Genomic DNA, 25,844 nt, shown 5'->3' with positions numbered 1-25,844 from the left:
TACATATTCTTGAAGTTTATTACATCAGACAGTTCTCATAGATCTAGTTAAAGTTTTTGTGGTAGTAGGCTATATAGGGTTAGATGCTAAGTGGAGAATTAGTATTTACTGAATGCCTACTTGCTGCATTGTGTAGCCTGTCTCACTCAATCATCACAACACCCACAAAATGGTAGTATCTACACCCTCATTTTTTTATATTAGGATGTTTTCACTCAATACATGAAATACAGAAATATGCCCTTTTCCATAAAGCCCCTAAGGACTTGGGATTCGCTAATAACTTTAGCCCTCCAAAGCGATTATACAATTATACAATCTTCTGTACAGACATATACGTAGGATCAGGTCAAGGTTAGAGAGAGGATGGCAGTTAAAAACAGAGCCAAGAGACTTTCTGAAAGGACAGGGCACATCATAGTCACAGGGGAGTTTTACCCATAACATAATGGAAGAAAAAGGACTTTTCTAATTCAGGTCTTTAGAGACCATGTATTCATTGAACATTGCATAGTATGTATCAAATGTTATACTAGGATATGGAGATTAATAAGGAGTTGTTTCTGATTTCAAAATGAGTGGAAGAAGAAGAAAATTTAGTCAAATGTATTTCATGATATAGGAATTACAAGTACCTATGACATACATATGAGACAATATAAGACGGTATTTAAAAACATGAACTCTGGCATCAGACAGCCCTGAATTCAAGTTCCAACTCTGTTATTCAAATAACTATGATATTGGGCAAATTATAAACTCTTAGCATCAAATTCCCTAGTTGTAAAATCAGGAAAATAGTACTAATTCTTTCCTAATACTATTTTATAGATTAATTTAGATGTTATACGCTGTTCACATAGAAAAGTACTTACTATTATTAGTTATTATTGTGTACTGGCTATACTAAGAGCACAAGTTAAGTAGGTGATTACTAGGTGGACAAAACAAAGGAGAATTTTCAAAAGCTGTATCTTATGAGGAAGGAAACAGGTAGTTTTGGTTTTGTTTCATTTTAAGAAAATAAATGAAAGCTTAGGGACTCTCTGGTAAATAGCATACATTAGAATTATATAAACTCTCCAAAGGCCAAGTCCCCTGCCTAAAGGAAATAATGGATATGAAGACTTTTTCATATAACCAAACTTCATATGCATGCACTCAGTTTGAAGTTGATAAAACAAGGGAAGTATACTTCCAATTTACTCATTTCTAGTTCAAATATTTTTTTAATCCACCGTGCATATAGAATTTGAATAACATTGCCAGTAACTGTGTTGACAAACAATATTCAACAAAGATGTTTTCTTCCCCCCAGGAAAGTATGGCATAAACCAATCCTTTCAAAAGAGAGTAGATAATGAATAGGTGGGAGTATATAATGGAATCCAGTCATATTATTACATTGATGTAATGGATTAGCATGTAGTCAAATGAGCTATGATAAACTAAAATATATGATTACTGAATCTATAGAGAGTCAGTCTTCGCTAAACACAACCCAGTTTGTAGAATCCTATAGATATGCACCAGATACCCAATCGTTGGTCACATATTCACACACATTTAAAGTTGAACTTGCATTGTCACCTACTGATCTTCAAAATACGCCAAAGTTACTGTGTTTGATTAAGCAAATATTTGGAATTCTTTTTTAAAAACTAAATATTTGGAATGCTTTTTAAAAAGTCATAGAATCTTTGTTATTTGAAAAAAGATCATCACTCCTATTACTCTGATAGCAACTTGGTCCTTGGGACTGGCTGATGTCTTCTCTGACCTTTCCTGGGTGTCTATAGGTAGATCAATTCATGAACTTCTCTTGGGAGTTAAGCCTGTTGTCCGATTGTTCAAAGTATTAAAAAAATCTTTTTTTTTTTTAACCCAAATATCAGTTCAAAGTACCTCTTCTTTAGCTCTAGGGCATTGATCTTTTCCTACTGTATTAGGAGAATGTGAATGACTCCCTTACTTCATTTATATTTTTAACTTGAAGTTATAGACTGTGATCAAGTATCTACTAGTCATTTTTTTTTTTTTTTTTTTTTTTTGTGGACTCCTAGAGAGATATGCTGCCCTCTCAGTATTTCTCTACATTTTATCATTCAACCTTTTTTGTCAGTTCTGCTACCTTTTCCCCTCCAGGCTTTTCTGTACTTTTCATTAACCTGCAGGGACTTGGTCTGTACCACAATATCCCTTCTGATTGTCACACTAGGACTAGTGTCTCTGGCTGTTCATCTGCCACACAGCCCCTTTGTCATAGAGTCCCTGTATTGTACCTCTACCAGACGCATGTTTTTCTTTCTCTGTAATGCTAGTGATACACAAGAGATGGTTTAAGTGCCCACAGTCACATTCCAAAGCTATACAGTACGGTGTCTTTTCCTCAGGCTGAAATTCCATTTGACCTAAGAATGAGAATACAGTTGATTTCATGCTTCTGAACTTATTCCTAAGGTTTTTATCAGGGATAAGGCTGAATGATCAACATTCTTCATTAAACATTAGTTGAAGGAGAGGATTTTTTGAAGAATAAGAGATTATTATTTTTTAAATTCTATCTGTCTCAGATTATCATACATTCTGAATTTAATAAATATTTGTGGAACAATTTATGAGCATATAGTCCATGTAAAGTATTGGATTAAGTGTTGTAAGAATTAAAAGTATTAGTAGGAAAGCTGTTTTTCCTTTATTTTTAATTTTTTTTACAGGGATGGAAATATACTTGGGCTTATGAGAGCCACATTTCTTCTCTTGTCAACTATGTAACCAATGGTGCAGTTGTTTGAGAGGTGGTATATACAAAGGTGGTATATAACAAATTGTTTGATTTAAGGAGTATTACTTCATCAAATCCAGAATTCACTACTCACTACATAGGTACAAATTATTTGACTTGTCTAAATCTTTTGTTTCTCCTCTGTAAAACTGAACATAAAATAATAATAATAATAATAATAATAATAATAATAATAATAATACCTATCTAGTGGTATTGTTGAAAGTGTTTAATGAGGTCATCTGTGCTAAAGACCCACAGGGAGCACTCAGTAGTGTTTGCTATACTTATTTCATGCTTGTAGGGAGCATGTGATATTTTCACCACCCAGCAATCACATATTCTTATGTGGGGAAGATCGCAAAATAAAAAAGCGTACAGAGGCCAAAAAGTGTAGCCCAGAGTAGAAAGAAAATGGAAATAATTGTTTTGTGCTTCTGGAACTTACAACATTATCTCCTGGGATTGACACAAAAACACATAATGGGTTGAAGATTAGTATTTGTAGCAATAGTGGAGGTTATGAGGCCCCAAAGTGAAATAACCAGCTTTAGTGGGACGCTTCTATGGGGTTATATCTTTGTAGATAGATAATTTCTTGGCTTCCCCATCTGCCTTTTCAACTCAGAGGGATCTTCTGGTTGTGTCTGGATCTCCCATCCTTGTGTGGAAACTCTCAACAGTTCAGTAAACTGAGGACAATAAGAGTCATTTTATTATTATTATTATTATTATTATTATTATTATTATTCACTAAGGGATTGCTGTCCTTTGTTTCCTGATATCCAGTGCTGGGAGTGGCCTTTAGTTTTATATATTTTGCCCATTCTTTAGATGTTTCAGGTGGGAGGGTAAATCTGGTCCCTGTCATTCCATCTTGAATGGAAATGGATGTCAGTAATCTAGTTTTAGTCATGTATTTACTCAAATACCTACAAATCAGGAAATTTTATGGGATTAGGCTGCATTCTCATGCCCTTTGATCCTATCTATTCTTTGCAATATGCTCACAAAAAATGAAATTCTTGCAACACAGAGTTGGTTTATTTTGTGTGACTCAGGAATCAGAAACAGATTGCAAGCTGTTGAGTATGGCTTCATTTGTAATTGTCGGATTGTATTCCTTACTTAAATATGAGGACTCTAGATTCAAATGTCATTTAACAAATATTTCTTTCAGTTGTTCATCTGGAATTTTGGCCTCCTTTGTTGGAGAGAGTAGCCCAATGAAAACCAATAACTAATATGTATTATTATTATTATTTTGTTTATACCTTTTCATCGTGATATGTCAAATCTGTATAATGATGGTATTATCTTGAACTGTTGGCATTGGACAAAAAGAGAGAACTTCGTCTATTATGGGTGTCGTTGGGCTTTTCAGTGAATATGGATAACAGTGATAGATCACGGGGAGATAAATAAAGGGGGCTTCTTAGGACAAACACTTTTAATATAATGGCGGTGGTTTCAGTGGAAAGACTGAAAAGTGTCTTTCTCTTTCTCCTAAACCTTCCAAGTATATCCATTTGGAAGGTTAAAATGTTCATATCTTATTTCAAGAGGCGATTCTGGAAAGACATTTTGATGCTGCCATAATGAAGTTACCCAGGATAATAAAGAGGAACAACTACTGGTAAGAGCATACTGGAACCTGCTCAAAAGTCTGCAATGGCTCCTTGTTTCTTAAAAAAATTAAGTACAACTAAACTCAGCTGGAAATACAAAGTCATCTAGATGTGATCTTGGTGTTATATTTGGAGTAGAATTCTGACTTTTCCATTCTTAGATTATGTGGACTTTGTTAATCACTCTGTCTGTCCCTCATGTTCCTTATCTATAAAACGGAGATCATAGGTTATGATGAAGATTATATAAGATAAAGCGCAGTAAATGGTCTCTACTATTATTTTACACTTTTACTCTTTTCAAATTTTCCCCAAATGCCACTCTGTGCTATACCAAAGTGTGGTTGCAAATCTGTTCCAAGAATAGCCTTTACATGTGGCTGCAGTGCCAAGATTTCAGTGTTAAACAGGACCATTCTTACTTATTTTTTTCCTCTTTCATTTCTTATATATAAATTCTTCTACCCTTTTCAAGAATATTTGCTCTACATTGCCTTGATTTATTCACTTCATGTCTACTTCAAAGGCTCTTTGAACTTAATGTCTCTAGTAAACAGTCTTTCCTCATACATCACCAAAATACCTTCTTTTATTCGACTATTTCCTGAAATTGTATATTTTACAGAATTCTTCACTTTCTCCTTGAATTTGAATTTAGCAGCTGCTACTTTTTTTTGAAACATACGAAGTAAAATTAAAAGTATCTCATCACTCATCTCTTCTTAAAATATGGACTTTACTTATTCTTATTTTTTTACTGTTTGGTTTACATGTTTTAGTCTGTTGCTCAATTATTTGATTTATTTAAAGAATGAATTTGCAAAATAAGAGTATTATCTACATAGAGTACTATTTTAAAATAGGGTTGCAGGCCTTGTTACTTTTATTTTATTTAAGGAAAACATTCTATTTCTAAAATTTCACCATGATTCCTTCTATGTCCACCTCTATATAAGAACATGAGCTACATTTATGAAAAAAAAAAAAAAAAAAGACTGGTGGAACTTCCCCCCTATTTATTTAACTATTTATCTGTTCTTTATTTAAAGACTTGCAGTTGAAGCGAAACTGAATTTACATTGAAAAGTAATATATAACTTCTATTGCTTGCTGTAGTTTTCCATGTTGTTAGTCTTTACTCAACTTCTATATGGTAATATATCATTTATATGTTCATAAGAATAGAATGTACATAATTTCATTAGCCTAACACTGTCTGTCCAAATAAACAGAGCAGCAACTAATACAAAAACAAGAGACCTGTCTGTCTAAAGGCTACCAGAAACATATGTAAGGAGTCAATTAGTGTACACTCAAATAAAACCAATACATATTTGAAAATCTGAAACAGAACAAACTCAAAAGTAGGTAAAATTGAACATTTAATTGACTTACCTTTATTTTACTTTTGTAACTTTCATTTCATGTGAATTATGGCTTTTCAAAATATAGTTGTTTCCATATTCTGTTTTGCATCATTCACTGAGGACCCCTGGCTAAACTTGTTAACCAATATTTCTGACTTGCTGTCATCATGCATCTACAGAGACATGTGTTTACATGGCCACTTGCTATTCTACTAAATAACGATCTTTTATGAAAGGTTGTATTTAGTTGACATTATTGGTATTAGAAGGTAGTATAACAGCTCTTCAGAGTTCTTTTACAAAAAGTATTATTGAATATTTATTATATTTAAGACATAGGCCTAGGTGCCAGAGCAATATAAAATATGACCATTGCCTTTAGGAAACTGAAAATCTAATTTCAGAGATATGTAAACAAGTGAAAATATGTTATTACACACATGAGAACAAGTGAAAAGCAATTATTAATATATTGAATATCTACTATGTGCCAGCCACTATCCCAAGCATATAAGATACAATAGTAAATAAAATAAAGACCATAGAATCACATTGAATGAATAACAATGTCCTCAGGAAGAGTTTAACCAGTTATTTGTGTGAATAGCAACACAAATGTGTCATTAAGGAATGCAGTATAAATGTCTAACCACCATGCTATATACCTGAAACTAATATAAAATAATATTGAATGTCAACTGTAATTGAAAAAAATAAATGAAGTATATATATGGGCATACATGTGTGTTCATCAAAAATATAATAAACTGGAGTTCCAGGATAAGTGCATTTAATATCAGATTTTAATTATCGACTATAAGTATTTGAACTACACATGGTTTTCAACTTAATTAGACCTTAAATATACATAAGAGGAAATACAATTGCTATAAAATAAAAAGTAGAGACTTTTCTTTAAATAAAGTAATTGGCTTTTGAATATTTAATGTGATAATTTAAAAAATATCCATTCAGAGATTCTTTTAACCCTTCAGCCTTAATCAGGAAGTATAGTGTATCAGATTTTGGACTCAAACTGATCTTGGGCAAATCATTTAATCTAACTAAAATTGAATTTCCTCATCTATAAAATGAAGATACTCAGTGCGCCTGCTAAAGTTATTTGGGATATTTAAAGAGATAATGTAAGTTGTCAGACATAGTAATATATATATCTATATATACATATATATATGTATATATATGGTCTATATATATATGGTCTATATATATATGATATTTTATGTATATGAACTTTTATATATTAAATACAGTCAGTTATAATCAATACATAAAATACCTATTAAAATTATTAAGATCTTGCATTTCTGTTTTGTAATTTGATGATCTTAGAATCATTTTTTTTAATTAAACTTTATTGGGGTGACAATTGTTAGTAAAGTTACATCGATTTCAGTTGTACAGTTCTGTAATACATCCTCTATATATCATGTTGTGTGTTCACCACTCAGTTCTCCTTCTATCACCATATATTTTATCCTGTTTACCCTCATCTACCACCTTCCTCCCCTCTTACCCTCTGGTAACCACTAAATTATTATCTGTGTCTATGAGTTTTTCTTTCTTCATTGGTTTGTCTTGTTTTTTTTGTTGTTTTCAGTTTTTATATACCACATATCAGTGCAATCAGATGATTCTTGACTTTTTCTGTCTGACTTATTTCTCTTAGCATAATAATCTCAAAAGCCATCCATGTCGCAAATGGCATGATTTCATCTTTTCTTAGGACCAAGTACTGTTCCATTCTCTCTCTCTCTCTCTCTCTCTCTCGTTCTCTCTCTCTTTTTATATATATATATATATATATATATATATATATGTATATATATGTATACATATACACATACATATATATATCTCATATATATATATATATCACATCTTTATCCAATCATCTATTGAAGAACACTTTGGTTGTTTCCATGTCTTGGCTATCATAAATAAAGCTGCAATGAACATCGAGCACATATATCTTTTTGGATAAATGTTTTCAGATTTTTTGGGTAGATAACCAAGAGAAGGATTGTTGAGTCATATGGTAATTCTATTCTTAATTTTTTGAGGAACCCCCACACTACCTTCCATAGTGGCTGCCCAATCTGCATTCCCACCAACAGTGTATGAGGGTTCCTTTTTTCTGCACAGCCTCTCCAATACTTGTTATTATTTGTCTTGTTGATGATAGCCATTCTGACTGGTGTGAGATGATATCTCATTGTGGTTTTTATTTGCATTTCTCTGATGATTAGTATGTTGAACACTTTTTCATGTCTATTGGCCATTTGTATGTCCTCTTTGGAGAAATGTCTATTCAGGTCCTTGCCCATTTTTTAATTGTGTTGTTTGTTTTTCTGTCGTGGTTGAGTTGTATGAGTTCCTTGTATATTTTGGATCTTAACCCCTTATCACAGGTGTTATTTGCAAAAATCTTGTCTTATTCGGTTGGTTGCCTCTTTATTTTGTTGATGGTTTCTTTTGCTGTGCAAGAAGCTTTTTAGTTTGATATAGTCCCATTGATTTATTCTAGCTTTTACTTCCCTTGCCTTTGAAGTCAAATTCATAAAATTCTCTTTGAACCCAAGGTCCATAAGTTTAGTACCCACCGTGTTTCCCCGAAAATAAGACTGGGTCTTACATTAATTTTTGCTCCAAAAGACACATTAGGATGTATTTTTAAGGGATGTCTTATTTTTTCATGTATAACAATCTACATTTATTCAAATACAGTCATGTCATCTTCTTCTGGAATATCATCATAACGTATTAAATGTGTCCATCTGCCTGACGATCTTAACTGGGGCTTATTTTCAGTGTATGTCTTATTTTCAGGGAATCACAGTATGTTTTCTTTTATGCAGTTTATTGTTTCAGGTCTTATGTTTAGGTCTTTGATCTTAGGATCATTTTTTATAATGCTAATGCAAGCCACTGTAGGCTACTAGAGTCTAACATTTCTACTAAGAGATAAATATCTGGAAGAAATTATTGTTTGTCACATGCAAAGTAAGAAAAACACAATTTCCTTCATTAAGAAAATAATCAGTAAATCACATCCCTAATAGATACTATTAATTAACCATCTTTTAAAGGTTAAGCATTGGTACCCAAGTCATTCTATGAGGTAAGCACTATTGACCTTGGTTTAAAGAGGTAGAAAGTGAGGGTCAGAGTATTTAGATGAATTGTCTAAAATCACATTGCTGGTAATGGAAAGCAGAGATTTCTATCTAGTTTTAGTTATCTTCAAAGACTGTACATCAAATTCTGAATTGCAGAATGTGATGGACATGGAGATGCACTGCCTAGGTCCCTCTGATAAAAGGTTTTTTGCCCCAGCTGCTCCTTAAAGGATCCTTTAGTGGAGGGGAGCTTCTCAGTCTAAGGCCATGCGCCTCCCATGGTGGCCACATCCGTTGGTTGACTGACAGGAGCAAAGATCATTCCATTACTTTAGTCTAACACAAGACAACGCTGAAGGGCTATTTTAATCCCAGGACTTTTGGTGTGCTTGGTTGAGGGTCTTGGCCTCCCTGTGTTATAGATTGACTTCCTTCTCAGCCTGATTTTAATCCCTTCTCTACTCTTCCACAAGATTTGATTCCAAAGGTACACCCTAAAATATTCTAAACACCAAAGTTAATCTCAGGCTTGTTTCCTTGAGACTCCAACCTGAACCACAGGGAGTCAATTAGAGAATGGTCTGCTTTATCCCTTACACTATCTCTTAGTTTCTCAACTAATTCTAATTTTCATGGTTTTGGAAGAGGTCCTTAAGGCTAAACTGTCAAATGAATTTTATGCATTCTTTCTGCTCTATCTCCTGTCCCTAGATTTTGATCTGGTAAAAGCATGTGATAAAATTGACAATTCTTTATAGTCAAACGTTAATGAAGGAAATCTCCATCTATCTTTATAGTTATGTATCAAGAAAAGTCTCTTGGTGGTCACATTTTTGCAAACTAAACCACGTCCAGCTGGTTTTGGTGTAATGGAGGGATTTTCAGACTGTGGGTTAGAAAGGTTGAGTTTTTGCTTTGCCGATTAAGGTAACTAGTTGGATGATGTAAGGCAACTCTACCTTCTCATCTAAAAAAACAGAACGCTTAACCTAATTCTTTCAGTCCTTCCAATTCCAAAAATATATATATTTTTATTTATGATTGATCTTCAGAATTTTTTAGCATTAAAACTCTCTGTTCCCTCCACTCTGTCTGGGAAGTAGTTAATGAACTGAAAGCAATCACTTAAAATTGTTACTAGTCTTAAAGAAACCCTGCAAGGAATCATTTATACTGTGAATAACAACCTCCTAATTTATATGTTTTATAAATTCAGATTTATCTATTGGAATATGTTATTTATTCTAAGATAATTTGACCTTTGACAGTGTGGTAGAGGTAGCTTCTAAACACTGTCATCTTTGGAATATAATTTGTTAAAAATATTTATTAAATTTATTGGTGTGACATTGGTTAGTAAAATTATGTAGGTGTACAATTATATAAAACATCATCTATCTATTTCATTGTGTGTTCACCACCTGCAGTCAGTTCTCCTTCCATCACCATATATTTGACCCCCTTTACCCTCTTCTCCAACCCCCCTCCCACCTTACTCTCTGGTAACCACTAAACTGGTGCCTGTGTCTATGAGTTTTTGTTTGCCTTGCTTGTTTGTTGCTTTCAGTTTTATAGCCTACAAATAAGTGAAGACGTGGTTCTAGATTTTTTCTGTTTGACTTATTTCACTTAGCATGATAATCTCAAGATCCATCCAGGTTGTCACAAATGGCAGTATTTCATATTTTCTTATGGTTGAGTAACATTCAGTTGTATGTATGTACCACATCTTCTTTATCCAATCATCTATTGAAGAACACTTTGGTTGTTTCCATGTCTTGGCCACCATGAATAATGCTGCAATGAACATGGGGTACATATATCTTTACAGATGAATGTTTTCAGATATTTGGGGTAGATTCCCAGAAGAGAAATTGCTGGGTCATATATGGTAATTCTATTCTTAATTTTTTGAGGAACCTCCACACTGTTTTCCATAGTGGCTGTACCAATATACATTCCCATCAGCAGAGTATGAGGATTCCTTTTTTTCCCCCAACCTCTCCAACACTTGTTATTACTTGTTTTGTTGATAATAACAATTCTGACAGGTGTGAGGTAGTATCTATTTGTGGTTTTGATTTGCATTTCCCTAGTATCTAGTGAAGTTGAGCGTTTTCTCATGTATTTGTTAACTATTTCTTCTTAGGAGAAGTATCTGTTCAGGTCCTCTCTCCTTTTATTAATTGGATTGTTTTCTTTGTTGTTGTTGTCTTGTATGAGTTCTTTATATATATTGGATATTAGCCACTTATTGGAGGTGTTGTTTGTAATTTCAAAGGTGAAAATGGCACCATATGCAGTCACATTTTTAACATTTTAACATTCTTCACCAATAAAAATTCTCTTCTTTCAGGAAGTTTACCAGTTTTTGTGACTGAGAACATTATTTCTTAGTAAACTGAATGTGTAGAGATTCTGAATTGTAAAAGCAGTTACACATATCCTTAAAATAGCTTTGGCATCCCTAATACCCTGTGAGAGCACAGAGGTATGCAGAGGTTTTATTTTCACTGCTTAGGGAATAATGTACACTGCTTTATTTCTCCAAATGAAACTATGTAAAACTTATTTATTTTGCCAAGGTATGTTGGAGGAAATATTTATTCTATCTACTAATCTGGGCTCAAGCTAAATATCAAAACTAATGATTTATCAAGAAATGTAAAGGTTTAACAAAACAAAGAATGAACAGATGATGCAAAAGAGACACCTCCAAAGAAAATTTGTTGTATATTAGGGATTCTATATAAATTAAAACATTTAAAAAATATAATTTCTAGAATGTCTCTTAATCACAGTGGCAGAGAGAATGTAAATATTAATGTCTGTCAAGTTGTAGGTCATCTAGACAGACTCAAAAATCAATTTTAATGGTTTCTGAACATGGCTACCTCATCGTCTGGAATTTCTTAGCTTGCCCTTATCAAAATTAATTGCTTCTTCTCTTTCATGGAATTTTGTTTTCGTGTGTGTTGTACTCAGTTTCTTCCTTTCTATTATATATAGTTGTTCATATATTCTCTTCCTTTATTAGATTATAAACTCTTGAGAGTAAAAATTTATTCACATCTGAATCTATGAAAATCTGATTGTACAAAGGGAGTAAGCACGAAATAACTATTAGATGAAAAATAGATTAAATCTAGTCTGAAAAATATTTCTATATTCTACGTTGACTTTTTAAAAAATAGTAAGCTTATATAAAGCAACAATCAGAAAGAACATAACATAACTTTGGTTATGTTACTCTAAAGAATAGAGAATGTTTAAAAAGTTAAAATCCAAATTCAATATGAGCATTATGTTAGAGAAGAAGTAAGAAGCGTAACAATTTTATGGCAATTATTATTATTATCACATTGTAGATGATTTATTCTTTATAAATCTTAGGAACAAAATCTTAAAAAAAAAAAAAAAAAAAAAAAAAAAACCACAATTTTTTTCAAAATCCCAATAGAACTCTTTGAAATTTGGCATATTGATTCTATAATTCATATGGAAGTATGAAGAGATATAAATAAAAACATAACTATTCTTTTAACTGTTCATTGAACAATCTGAAATCGGAAGGATATGATTAGGAATATTTCATTTCCTAATGCTTTCAATAGCTTCTGTTGTATTTTTCTTTTCCATCACTTAGAAAAATCTCTTGCAGAACTCAGTACTTCATGATCAATTACAGAAGTAAAGTCATCTCATTTATATGGAATAAAAATCTAGACCTCTATGTAACTTTACTAACAATTGTCACCCCAATAAACTTTAATTAAAAAAAAATCCATTGTAGATTAAAAAAAAAATCTAGACCAATATAAGTCAAAACTTTTACTCCTCTCACCAATTTCACTTGGCCTTTCCCCACTCTCTCACTTAGAATGGTAGAAGGGGAATAGCTTTTTTACTTTTGTCCAGTTTTTTCAGACTTCTTCACACTATTCCAGGACTGGGAAGGAACAAGGAATGTTAGCAGGAAAAGGCAATATTGGTAATACTGAAATCTTGCAGTAGGCACCTTTTATGTGTAGTAGGTGCCCGTTTGATGTATTTTTGTTGACTTCTGAGAGCCCCCTTATTAAAGACTCCCATAGTGCATCGGTCACATAGGTGATAGGCTTCTTGCCTAAATTCCTGTTACGCCTCTGAACTCCTGCACTCAGATAATATGCCCTAACAAACTCTCTTCTGGGGTCCTCTTGCTTCAACAGTCAGCCCCCTTAAGTAGGGTTACTGTAAGATTGCTTATAGCCTCTTAAAGTTTATAGTATCTAATTATGACTTAAGAAAACTGCATATTCTTATTATAAAATGGAATACTTATGATAATCTAAATTATTATGTGAAAAATATGCCCAGTATGATTTCAAACTTATAAGAGATGCATATGGATGTTTGCACAAACTAGTAAAACCATTTATTTCAACATATTAACAACCTTTAGGTCTGAGATTACAAGTGGTTTTTTTACTCCTTTGTGTTTTTTCACATGTTCTAGATTTTCTATGATGGATGTTTTTTGCTTTGGTAAAAAAACAAGAATGACTACATTTTCAAAAATATCATTTTAGAGAATTATGTAGTAAAAATAAAGGCTCTTTTAAAAGTTAATTATTACAACAGTGCCTGATGGAAGCAGCAACAGCACCAGACGTAAAAAGAACAGGTGATGCTAAATTATATTTTAGAGGCAATTTGTAAAGTAGGTGTAGTGGTTTGAATACTCCTTCCCCCAAATTCATGTCCACCCAGAACCTCACAAGGTGACCCTATTTGAAATAAAGGTCTTTGTACTTGTAATTAAGGTAAGACTCTTGAGATGTGATCATCCTGGATTCATTGGACACTAAATTCAGTGACTGAGTTTCTTATAAAATAAAGGAATAGTAGATATGAAGCGCACAGAAACCCAGAGAGTTTACTTTAAGATGGAGGCAGACATTGCAGGTATCCAGCCCCAAGCCGAGAAACACCAAGGGCTGCCCTCGGCCACCAGAAGCTAGGAGACAGGCAGGGAACAGATTCTCCCTCAGAGCTTCCAGAGGGAACCAATCACACTGACACCTTGATGTTAGACTTATGCACTCCAGAACTGTGCGAAAATAAATATCAGCTGTTTTAACCTCTATGTTTAAGAAGATTTGTGAAAGCAGCCTTAGGAAACTAATATAGTAAGAGCCAGGGGCACCTCCATTAGGTGATCATTCTCTATTTTGTATTTACTTTACAACATTTAAGATAATATTCAAGAATATGAGTATTAATTGTACAAAATATGGTGACAGAACAATTATCACTAAAAGAGTTATAAACAGGTTTACCTTATTTTCTTTTTGTTGGACATGCAGAGATGAAAAAAGGAGGTTTTAATATGTGAATGATGTTTCAAGAATCTATTTTTTGCTCTCTTACCGTGCCGTCACATACTGTGTTGTAAATGTATGGTTGGCATGGGTGGCCTTTTTTGGTTTTTGCTTTCTCATTGAATTTTAATATTTCTTCTTTTCTTTAATCCAAAATAGCAAATAGTTGTTTGGTTTTTTTTTTCCAGTTTCCTACAAAGGTGAATTTGACTCTATAGGAAATATTAAAACCAGGGAGCTGTTTTAAAAAACAAAACAAAACAAAAAAAACACTTGCCACAACATGTCCAATAGAGAAGCAGACAGTGGTAATAGATACTTATTACATTAGAACATTTCGATGTATTGGATGGAATAACAAAGAACACTGTGAGCCATGATGATAATTTCAAGGAGCTTTTTCTCCACATCTCATTTTTAGTTGATAAACAAACATTGGTTTTCTGAGCATGGGCTCTGGGAAATGATTCTTCGGGTCCACTCCAACTGATGCACACAGTGAATAATCAAGGAGTCCAGGGCCTGTTGTGTGGCAGAACCAGACACCTGCAGCCTGAAATAAGGTTTGAATAAAGTGTGTCGAGAGATATATGAATAAAGTAGACATTTAGGATGTAGTATATAAAACCTTGGGTTTCAGTTTATTTGTTTGCCTTATCATTGCTCACTCACTCTTAACAAAAGAAGTAAGGTAAATATGGTATAAATGAGGCTTTAATTGATTAATTTTGTTTAAGATTAGTAATACCTTAATAAATCATTGATATTACTTATTTTGTTATTATTACATTAATATTTTAATTTATTTTATTAATATTGATTATACCTTGTTTTCTACTACAGAAGTTCTAAATAACTAAGGACAAAAGCCACTACTGCGAAGTTCGAAAAAAGAGGTGTTTCAGAAATGGTTTAAAGGAGGCATTCTTAATCTACTGTTCATAATTAAGATTCTTGAAATCCTTGAAAGTTTATATTCAATTTTATGTGTTTGTGCTCATTAGTCTGGGGAGTGGCTTTATAGCTTTGATCATGTTCTCAAAGGGTTAGCAGGCCCAGAAATGTCAGGGCCCACTACTTTGGAAAGAGAAGAAAGATCATTTTACCACTAACCCAGAATGGTTAGTTACATTCATTGAGTATTAAATTCTGATAGCCAAAGTAAAACACACACACACACACACACACACACACACACACACACACACACACACTGCATATAGTTCTTGTATAATAAAGAGTTACAATTTCATTTGCAGGGATAAAATTTTTTTCTAATATTAAGCTTCAAGAAAAATCAATCATATGTCTGGTTCTACAAGAAAAAATACAATTTAATATCCAAATATCTTTGACAGCGGGATTGCAAAAGTTATGAACACTTTAAATGGATGTTTCTAGTGAGATAGAATGAAGGAAAAGCTGAAGCCATAGCTTTATATTTTAACTGTGAAGGTATAACTGTGACGGGGGGGTAAGATAATACAGACCATATGTAATAATATAGTAATATGGCTCTGGCCTAGAGAAATGAGAATTGAAGCTATCTTTTAGATGAGATCTCTCAAATATCAGAGAGAGCATGCGGTGAATGTCAGTCATTGCATTGTTGAATTCTTTGGCACTGGCCTAAAGAGAAATTGGTTAAAGAGGGATCATTTATGTTAAGAACTTGAAATTAAAATGACAACCTTGGTTTGTGTTACAATGAAGAAACCACCTAAAATATGCATAGGTATGGACAAGAGATATGCCCCAAAACAGGACCAAAATTTTCTCAAAAGTGAATATTTTATTTCAAACACTTAGACAATTCCTCAGTCCAGATGTTAGAATTTAAATTTGGGGCTTCTTAAGCATCCTTTGATCATTAAAAGCTCATCAGAAGGAGCCTAGAGGTTATTTGGTTTCCACAGAACAAAATATTGATGGGTCCCTGGGTATATTTTTTATGATTTATTTATATTATCAATTTACAAAAATGGCAAATAGTTAACAAAGTTACTATAGTTTTAGCATAGTTGTAGCAAGCTTCTTTTTTTCTGAAGTGATAATTTTATTGAGACTATATTTTGTTAATAATAATAAATATTTTTCAGTAAATGAGGTTCTATCCTTTGATTTTTCTCTTCGAGATGAATATGTATCCAGTTAATCTGATAACCATGCCAACTATTTTATTCATATACTTATTCATTATCTGTTTTATTCCAAAAAGAATTGAGAGGGTTTACAGAGAACTTTTTGGATGTCATTTTAAAAGGTGGTGGAGAGAATCTCTAATGTACTACTTCTTCCTCTCAAATGAGAGGCCATGAGCAGAATACTTCTTAAAGCTATTAAGATGAAAAATATGTCTTTCTCTAAATTTGGCTTCTTTACCTTCAAAAGTTCTTTTATTTTGTTCATTAAGATATTATAAAGGAAACAAGGGAAAAAGCTCCTTGACATTGATTGCTCTTGGCATGATATTTTTGGATATGACATCAAAAGCACATTCAATAAAAATAAATAAATGAACACACATGATATCAAACTAAAAGGTTCTGCACAGCAAAAGAAACAACCAACAAAGTGAAAGGCAACCTACAGAATGGGAGAAAAATACTTGCAAAACATATATCTAATATGGGATTAATACCTAAAACATATAAGGAATTTATACAACTTAATAGCAGTGATGATAATAATAATAATAATAATAATAATAATAATAAGCTAATTAAAAATAGGCAAAGGACCCGAGTAGACATTTTCCCAAAGAATTACAAAGGGCCAACAAGTACATAAAATTGTGTTCAACATTGCCAACCATGAGGGAAATGCAAATCAAACCCACAATGAGATATAACCTCATACCTGTTAGAATGACTATTATAAAAAAGATAAGAGATAACAATTGTTGGAGAGGATGTGGAGAAAAGGGAACCTTGTAAACTGTTGGTGTGAATGTAATTTGGTACATCACGATGGAAAACATAGTGGAAGTTTGGAAAACGTATGGAAGTTCCTTGAAAAAATTACAATTAGAACTACCATATGATCCAGCAGTCCCACTTCTCAGCATACACGTATATTCAAAGGAAATGAAATCACTACCACAAAGACATATTTTCACCCCATGTTAATTGTAGGATTATTCACTATAACCAAGATATGACAACAACCTAAGTGTCCATCAATAGATGAATATATAAAGAAAATATGATGTGTGTGTCTGTGTGTGTGTATTTGTGTGTGTGTGTGCACACAATGGAATAGTAGCCATAAAAAAGAAGAAATCCTGACATGTATTACAATATGGGTGAACCAGGAGGACATTATGCTAAAGAAATAAGCCAAACAGAAAAAGGCAAATACTGTATGATGTCACTTATACGTGGAATATAATAAAGTTGAATTGAAAACCAGTGAATCAAATAGTTGTTACCAGGGATTGAGGTGTTGGGAAAATAAAATGAGGTTAGTCAAAGAATATAAACTGGAAGTTACAAAATGAATAAGTCCTAGAAATGTAATTTACAGCATGATGATTGTAGTTAATAACACTGTATTATACATTTGAAATTTGCTCAGAGTTGATTTTATATCTTCTCAGACACACACACAAAAAGTAACCATCTTTGGTGATGGATGTGTAATTAGCTTTATTGTTGTAATCATTTCACAATGTTTATGTATATCAAACCATTACATTGTACACGTTAAATATATATAATTTTTATCTGTCAATTATACCTCAATAAATCTGAAAAAATATAATATACAAATTTATGTTACATATAAATGTATTCAATCCAACTAACAGTTTAAATGAATATTCACATACATCCCTACATATATATGCAAATGAGTGGATAGTGAATATTGGTTTATGTGGTCATATTACACACATATGATTTATAATCCAGATTATGGTTGTGCCTCACTATGAAGGACAAAGATAGAATTATGAGGAAAAAGATAATTAAAAAAAAATATTACATTAACAATGCTAATATCAATGATAATTCTGCCTTTATTTGATCGGATACCTTTTAGTCTTTTTTTTATTTCCTTTTATGTCAGTTTCAAATGCTATGAATTAAAATGTCCATAGGTTAGTTAAATGATCTTGAATTAGAATGAAGAAAGTTATGTGAACCATTTTTTAAATATTTCCAAATATATATAATCTTTATTTTGTAGTATATAAACATACAGAGAACAAATTGGAAATATAATTATCCCTTAACATGCAACCCTAAATATCATCACATGAGAATGTTTAAATGTTGTACAGAGCACATATAACAAAAATCAGAATACATATGAAGGACAACTTCTCAATTATTCCTAAAACTGAAAACTGACAGGTCTTTCCATCTCCATCTAAAATGCTGCAACCTAACGACTCCTAACCGCTATAGGTAGTGTTTGGATAATAGTATTTGCATTTCTCAGTTGGCAGCCATGAAAATGTGCTGAAGTTCCAACTATTATTCTGTGTTCTTAATGACTTTGTCGCCTACTGGTTACCATAGCATCAGGACCTTGATGTGCATATATGTTTAATCTCACAGAGACCTGTGAGATTAAACCACCCTCTGATTGAGTGGGTGGTTTCTGCTTGGATCCTGGTAAGGCGGAGGTTAAAATGGCATCACAAGTGGATAGGTCCCTGCTATCCACTAACAAGAATGAATGGTACAGCAGGATCCCTCCGTACAGTGCTGGTGAGCCTAATTGGCAACAGATGCCAGATTCCCTGGATATAAAGGATGGAAGCAAATAGAAGAGAGGAAATCAAGTCTTGAAAGTATATCTCATTCTAATTGCACTTTTGTGCTGGTGAAACCCAAGCAGTTGCCCTTAAAGGGCCAGATTAACAGTCAAAATGTGTTACCCTATCCTTCATATCTTTTGATCTTTTAGTTGTTTAGTCACAAAATGAGACATATGGGTTAGGTAACTTCCAAGATTCTTTCAGATTTGACATTCAGTGTATTTACTCCTAACTTCATTGATTCTTCTTGAAATTGACTAGAATCTTGAAATTTGGATCTTAAATAATGCCTTTACTTTGTTTTTATGGAAGAAAGAATGGTGTAATGGAAACAGTCTGGTTGTTGGAGTCAGAAAGACAAGGATTTGACTCGTCACACTGCCTAATGCTGTATATCTTTAGCAGTCTCAGTTATTTCATCAATCCAAAGCATACAACCAGTTTCTTTATTTGTGGAATTGAGAAAATAATATCTAATTTACAAGACAGTGGTGGGGTACTTTAGTGTTCATCACACTCAGTACAGAGAAATTTCCATGAGCCTTTCTGCAAATGTAAGGGGAATTTAAATATAAGCCAGAAAATATATTTACATGTTATACAAAAGATTCTCTACTGAGCTAACTAAAAATATTATCATTTCCTTAATTATACCTCACCTCTTAGGATCTTTGATGATATATCCAGGCTTTCATACCTATGCTTTAATTTTGTTCTTTTAATTCACATTTAAATCCACGTTTGACAAGCGTAAGCCTGACTGAAGTTTTTTTACACTTAATGATTTTCACATTTGGCATATCTGGTGATTGCAACCATTAACTCAATTATATTAAGTTTAAGAGATATACCTTTAATCACTAACACAACACATTCTTTTCTATTGTTTTTTATTCACTTAAAAATAATACAGCAAAATGCAAAGGTATAACCTGATATGTTCATTTGTCTGCTGGCCCCAAATCATGAATTCTGAGTTCAGAGGACATAGGGGTGCATGTTATAGCACAGGAAAGTTTAGGTGGCATAAAAACCAACTTTATAAATATCAAGTACCAGGTGACCCACAGGGGACTTACTATAGAAGACCACCCAGCCAAGACTGGGAAACATAACAGATTTACCAATACATAGAAACAAACACAGGGAGGCAGCCAAATGGGAAGACAAAGAAATACATTCCAAATGAAAGAACAGGAGAAAACTCCAGAAAAAGAAAAAACGAAATGGAGGCCAGAAACCTACCAGATACAGAGTTCAAAACAATAGTTATAAGGATGCTCAAGGAACTTAGTGAGAATTTCAACAAAGAGATTGCAAACATAAAAAAGGACATAGAAACCATAAAACAACAACAACAACAAAAAACAGTCAGAAGTGAAAAATACAGTAATGAAATGAAGAATGCACTAGAAGGAATCACCAGCAGACTAGAAGAAGCAGAGTATTGAAGCAGTGATTTAGAAGACAAGATAGCAGAAAACACCCAATCAGAACAGCAAAAAGAAAAACAGAATTTAAAAAAAAAATGAGCATAGTTTAAGAGACCTGTTGGACAACATGAATCATAACGACATCTGCATCATAGGGGTACCAGAAAGAGAAGAGAAAAAGCAAGGGATTGAGAATATATTTGAAGAAATAATGACAGAAAATTTCCCTAACCTGGTGAAGGAAATAGATATACCAGCCGAAGAAGCTCAGAGACTCAAACAAGATGAACCCAAAGAGAGTCCCACGAACACACATTGTAATTAAAATGTCAAAGGTTAAAGACAAAGAAAGACTCTTAAAATCAGCAACAAAAAAGCAGTTAGTTACCTAAAAGGGAGCTCCCATAAGACTGTCAGGTGATTTCTCAACGGAAACTTTGCATGCCAGAAGGGATTGGCACAAAACATTCAAAGTTCTGAAAAGCAAGGACCAATACCCAAAATTACTGTATCCAGCAAAGTTATCATTTAGAATCAAAGGACAGATAAAGTTCTTTCCGGACAAGAAAAAGCTAAAGGAGTTCATCACCACCAAACCAGTATTACAAAGAATATTTGAGGGACTTCTTCAAGATGAAAGAAAAAAAAATCAAAAATATAAATAATAAAATGGCAATAATGACATATCTATCAACAATTACATTAAATGTAAATGGATTAAATGCTCCAAAGGCATAGGGTGGCTGAATGGATCTGAAAACAAAATCCTTATGTATGTTGCCTACAAGAGACTAATTTCAGATTGAAAGACATACACAAACTGAAATTAAACGGATGGAAAAATATATTTAATGAAATAGGAAATGAGAAAAAATAAAAAGCTGTGTTAGCAATGCTTATACCAGACAAATTAGACTTTAAAACAAAGGCTATAACAAGAGACAAAGAAGGACCCAGTAATCTCACTTCTGGCTATCTATGTGAAAAAATCGAAAATTTTACTTTGAGGGGATGTGTGCATCCATACGTTCATTACAGCATTGTTTACAATAGCCAAGAGGTGGAGGAAGCCTGGGTGTCCATCTATGAAGAATGGATAAAGAGGAGGTGGTACACTGTGTGAGGGATATAAATGATAAATGTCTAACTATTACATTGTTTTGTGCACCTGAAACTAATAAAAAAATGTTTAAAAAAAAGAAAAAGAAGCAGTGGTACATATATACAATGGAATATTACTTGGCCATGGAAGGGAATGTGCTTTTGCCATCTGTGGCAGCATGGATGGACCTGGGGGTATTATGCTGTGTCGAGTATGTCAGACAGAGAAAAACAGATGCAATGTGATTTCACTTATATGTGGAAATCTAAAGAACAAAACAAACAAATAGAAACAAACTCATAGATGCAGAGAACATTTTGATAGTTGTCAGATGGGAGAGTGTTTGGAGGGATAAAAAAGGGGAAGAGATTAAAAAGTACAAAATACTTGTTATAAAGTAGTCATGGGGATGTAGGGTATAGCATATGAAATATTGTCAATACTATGGCAATAACTATGTAGTGTCAGGTGGGTACTAGATTAGTCAGGGGGATCACTTCTTAAATTATATAAATGTCTAACCACTATGCTGTATACCTGAAATTAATATAAAATAATAAAAAAGAGAGAAAATATAGAAATCAAAACCTGAGATAACCATCCACAAACAGCTAACTAGTCTTTCACAAATAATGACACCACTTAAGCTACAGCCAATCAAGTAATTTCCTTGCTTTGTTTCCATCTCTTTTCTTTATGTCTTACCCCTCGCTCTTATAGGTGGAGCACTCCTAACTACTTCCTATTTGGAGTGGTGTGATTAGAATAGATTATTGCTCAAATAAACACTTAAGATATAAATAAATACATACATACCAAGGGTCTATAAACGTGACAGATGCTTCACATTTTGTGTCACCTTCTAGATAAAATTATTTTCCACTTTCATATTTTGCAATATTCAAATAAATTTAAAGCATTTTACATTTCTTCTTTTACGAGGCTGTTAACATGTCATCAGCTAGTGTAAAATCTGAGGGACTTTACTATGTATTTATTTGTGTTCTGTTTTTCAAAATATATATCAAAACCTTTAAAGTATTTTCTCTGAGGCTATTTTAATGTGTAGATGACTAAATTAATTTCAAATTTCTAAATTCATTATTTATGTTACACATATTTAATTTAGAAACAAACAAAACAGAAACATTAGAGAAAGCAAAGATAAACAATCCAGAAACAATCCTTATTAACATTTTGGTTTATAACTATCTAGATATTTTTTTTTATAAGTATGCAGTAATTTATTCAGAAACTACTAAACAATAATGTTACATTCATAAGTAAGCTGATGTAATATATTGATTGACATAATATATTTGAACACTTTCAAAAAAGATACTAGTAATAGAGAGCACTGACTCAAGTTTTAGAAACTCATGTTTTACCGCCATTGATTCTATTTAATAATCTACACACTCACTAGGGAAAAATACCTAGCAAAAATTAATAATTTATATAACTTTGTAATAAGCTTTCAACAGCTTCCCAATTAACCAAATCCTTTTTTGTAATTGATCCCAGTATGAACTATCAAAATTCAGACCTTTTTTTATAAGCAATAAAGGCAACATCAAATATTTTCTGTAGATAGCATATAATAAAATTAGCTTTATACGGGCAAACTAGTCATGATTGTAAAAAATAGAAATGGCAGCCGATTTCACAAACAACAAATGTGTCCTATAATTTAACTTTTAGATTAATTAAATTAAACGAATCAGAATCACAGATGGGCACTTTCTCCCTTTGAAAATGGTTTTAGTTGAAACCTTAAGAGGAGAAATATTTGGCAAGAAATTGGTTATTATTTTATCAATCCAAACCATACAATCAGTTTTGTGACGTTTGATAAAGACATAATTCTATCATCTCTAAGGTAGACTATTTGAAAGGGGGACTTTTTAGGTTGAAAGGCTGCTGCTGTGCCTCTCTTATGAATCTTTACTGTGAATTCATTATACTGGATTATTATGAAATGACTGGGATAAAAGCAGCTATCTAACTGGGATGAAAGCAGCAATCTGGCTTGCTGAGAGGCTCCCTCCACCTTTAATCATTCTATGGAATTTAAACCATAGAGGAGGGCTAATGTCACAGTCAAGTGCCAATTTAAGTATTCCTGAGTGATGGTATTTGGTGACTTCTAATGTTGTCTGCACCTCCGTATTTACATTTTTGAAGGATGATGGGAACTGTGGCACTCATTATTTACTTTTGCAATGACCCCTTCTTTTTCCATTATCAACATGGTGAATATATTGTAGGAGTAAACAGAATCTAATTCAGTAAAAATTACAATAGCTGGGGATAAGATTTTAGGTGGTTTGGAATTGAACTAAGTATATGTCAGGACTAACATAGGGTTTTTTAAAATTATGTGATATCAACTGAATCACTTTTTAAACCTCTTCACTGACTTTCTTTAAAGCAGAACAATTTACTTAGGAAAATACATATGTATACATATTTGTAAACCTAAGAACACCACATTGTTTTAAATACTTCAAAATCTATGCATTTAAAATTATTTTTCATAGAAGAATGAAAGGCAAAATCAATTAAAAAGTTTTCATGCTTTTCTAGTTAAATTGATAGCTCTGTATTAAAAGATGTTGCAGAGTATATAAATGTTGTCTAATGACTTACAAAACATTTCTTTTGTAAAAGTATAGTAGTGTAGGACTAGTACAAAACATCAATTCTTGGTTATTCATTTCAGTGGGGAAAAAATAATATGTTATAGAAGGAAAATATTGAAATATATTTCATTATTTTTTAATGCCATTGTCATATTCCATTTTTTCTTTTTTGTTGGAGGGGTGGAGGTTGTTTTTAGTATAATTGTAATTCCTATATACACCAGTGGCCCAGTCTCTTAAGGAAATCACACTGAGGAGGAAACTTATAGTGATAATAATTTTAAAAGTATCTTCACCTCTTATTTGCATTTCTAAAATAATTTGGAAATTCTTTTTGTTCCTCTCCTTGAAGGTGACTCAGGGTCTCTAATCCATTTCCCAGAAATCTACCTCTGACCTCAGCCCACCTAGCTTTTCAGTTGTTTCTTTCCTCCCTTTTCCTTTACTTCCTTTTCTATCTTGCAATCAGTCTTCACTCTCTTTTTTTTTCTTTTCTTTTCTTTCTTTCTTTCTTTCTTTCTTTCTTTCTTTCTTTCTTTCTTTCTTTCTTTCTTTCTTTCTTTCTTTCTTCCTTCCTTCCTTCCTTCCTTCCTTCCTTTCTTCCTTCCTTCCTTTCTTCCTTCCTTCCTTCTTTCCTTCCTTTCTTTCTTTCTTCCTTCCTTCCTTCCTTCATTTTTTCTTAGTTAATAGTGTATCAATGTTATTTTCTTCTTTTTAATTTTTATTAAATTTATTGGGGTGACATTGGTTAGTAAAATTACATAGTTTTCAAGTGTAAAATTCTATAATACATCATCTCTATATTGCACTGTGTGTTTACCACCCAAAGTCAATTCTCCTTCCCTCATCATATATTTGACCCCCTTTACCCTCTTTTACCTTCCCCCTAGCGGGGAGTCTCCACTCTTGCTGATGCAATTTCCCAAATCCCGATCAGTGTCTAGTGCTTCCTCCCCTCAGGCCACTCTTCATCTGAAGGCCTGAGTGTGAATGTGCACACACATACTCACACACCAACAGAGGTCATTGCCAATGAGGCAATACTAAAAGTTTCCTTTGCAGATATTAAAGGGAATGAGGCTCTGAACACTTTTATCTTAATCATTTTCTCTGTTTCAAAAAAGAAATGGGTAGCCATTTTTCAAAGACATATTGGGAGGTAAATACCTTATATTTTGATATGGTATATTATCTCATGATTATTTGTCTCCCTTTTTAAAAGTCTAGATTATTTAAGTTGGGTTTAAAATCAAACCATAAACTTCTAGTTTAATAAAAAAACAAAGTTAAATAAAGTATGTAACAGATGCCTCTGCTTGACAATAATAGATACTCAAAACATATTTTCTGAATAATGAAAAAGTGAATAAATAGACGTTTCTTCTCTATTTTTGAGATTACCTCCAATTCACACCCTATTTCCTACTAACGTCTTCCTGGTTTAGTGTTTTCACTTTTAGAGATGAGGCCATCAAGAGTGATTGTCTGTGTACAATTTTCAATGATTAAAACAAGTATGTTCACATTTTGATGCTACTGCATCAAATAGCTGTATAAAGGTATATGAGTGTCAGTGTTAACTTTGCATCTGGACAGTCCATTTATGTACCATGTCTAAA

This window comes from Rhinolophus ferrumequinum, chromosome 2, assembly GCF_004115265.2.
Source record: "Rhinolophus ferrumequinum isolate MPI-CBG mRhiFer1 chromosome 2, mRhiFer1_v1.p, whole genome shotgun sequence".
Taxonomy (NCBI): Eukaryota; Metazoa; Chordata; class Mammalia; order Chiroptera; family Rhinolophidae; genus Rhinolophus; species Rhinolophus ferrumequinum.
This window is presented reverse-complemented; position numbering follows the sequence as displayed.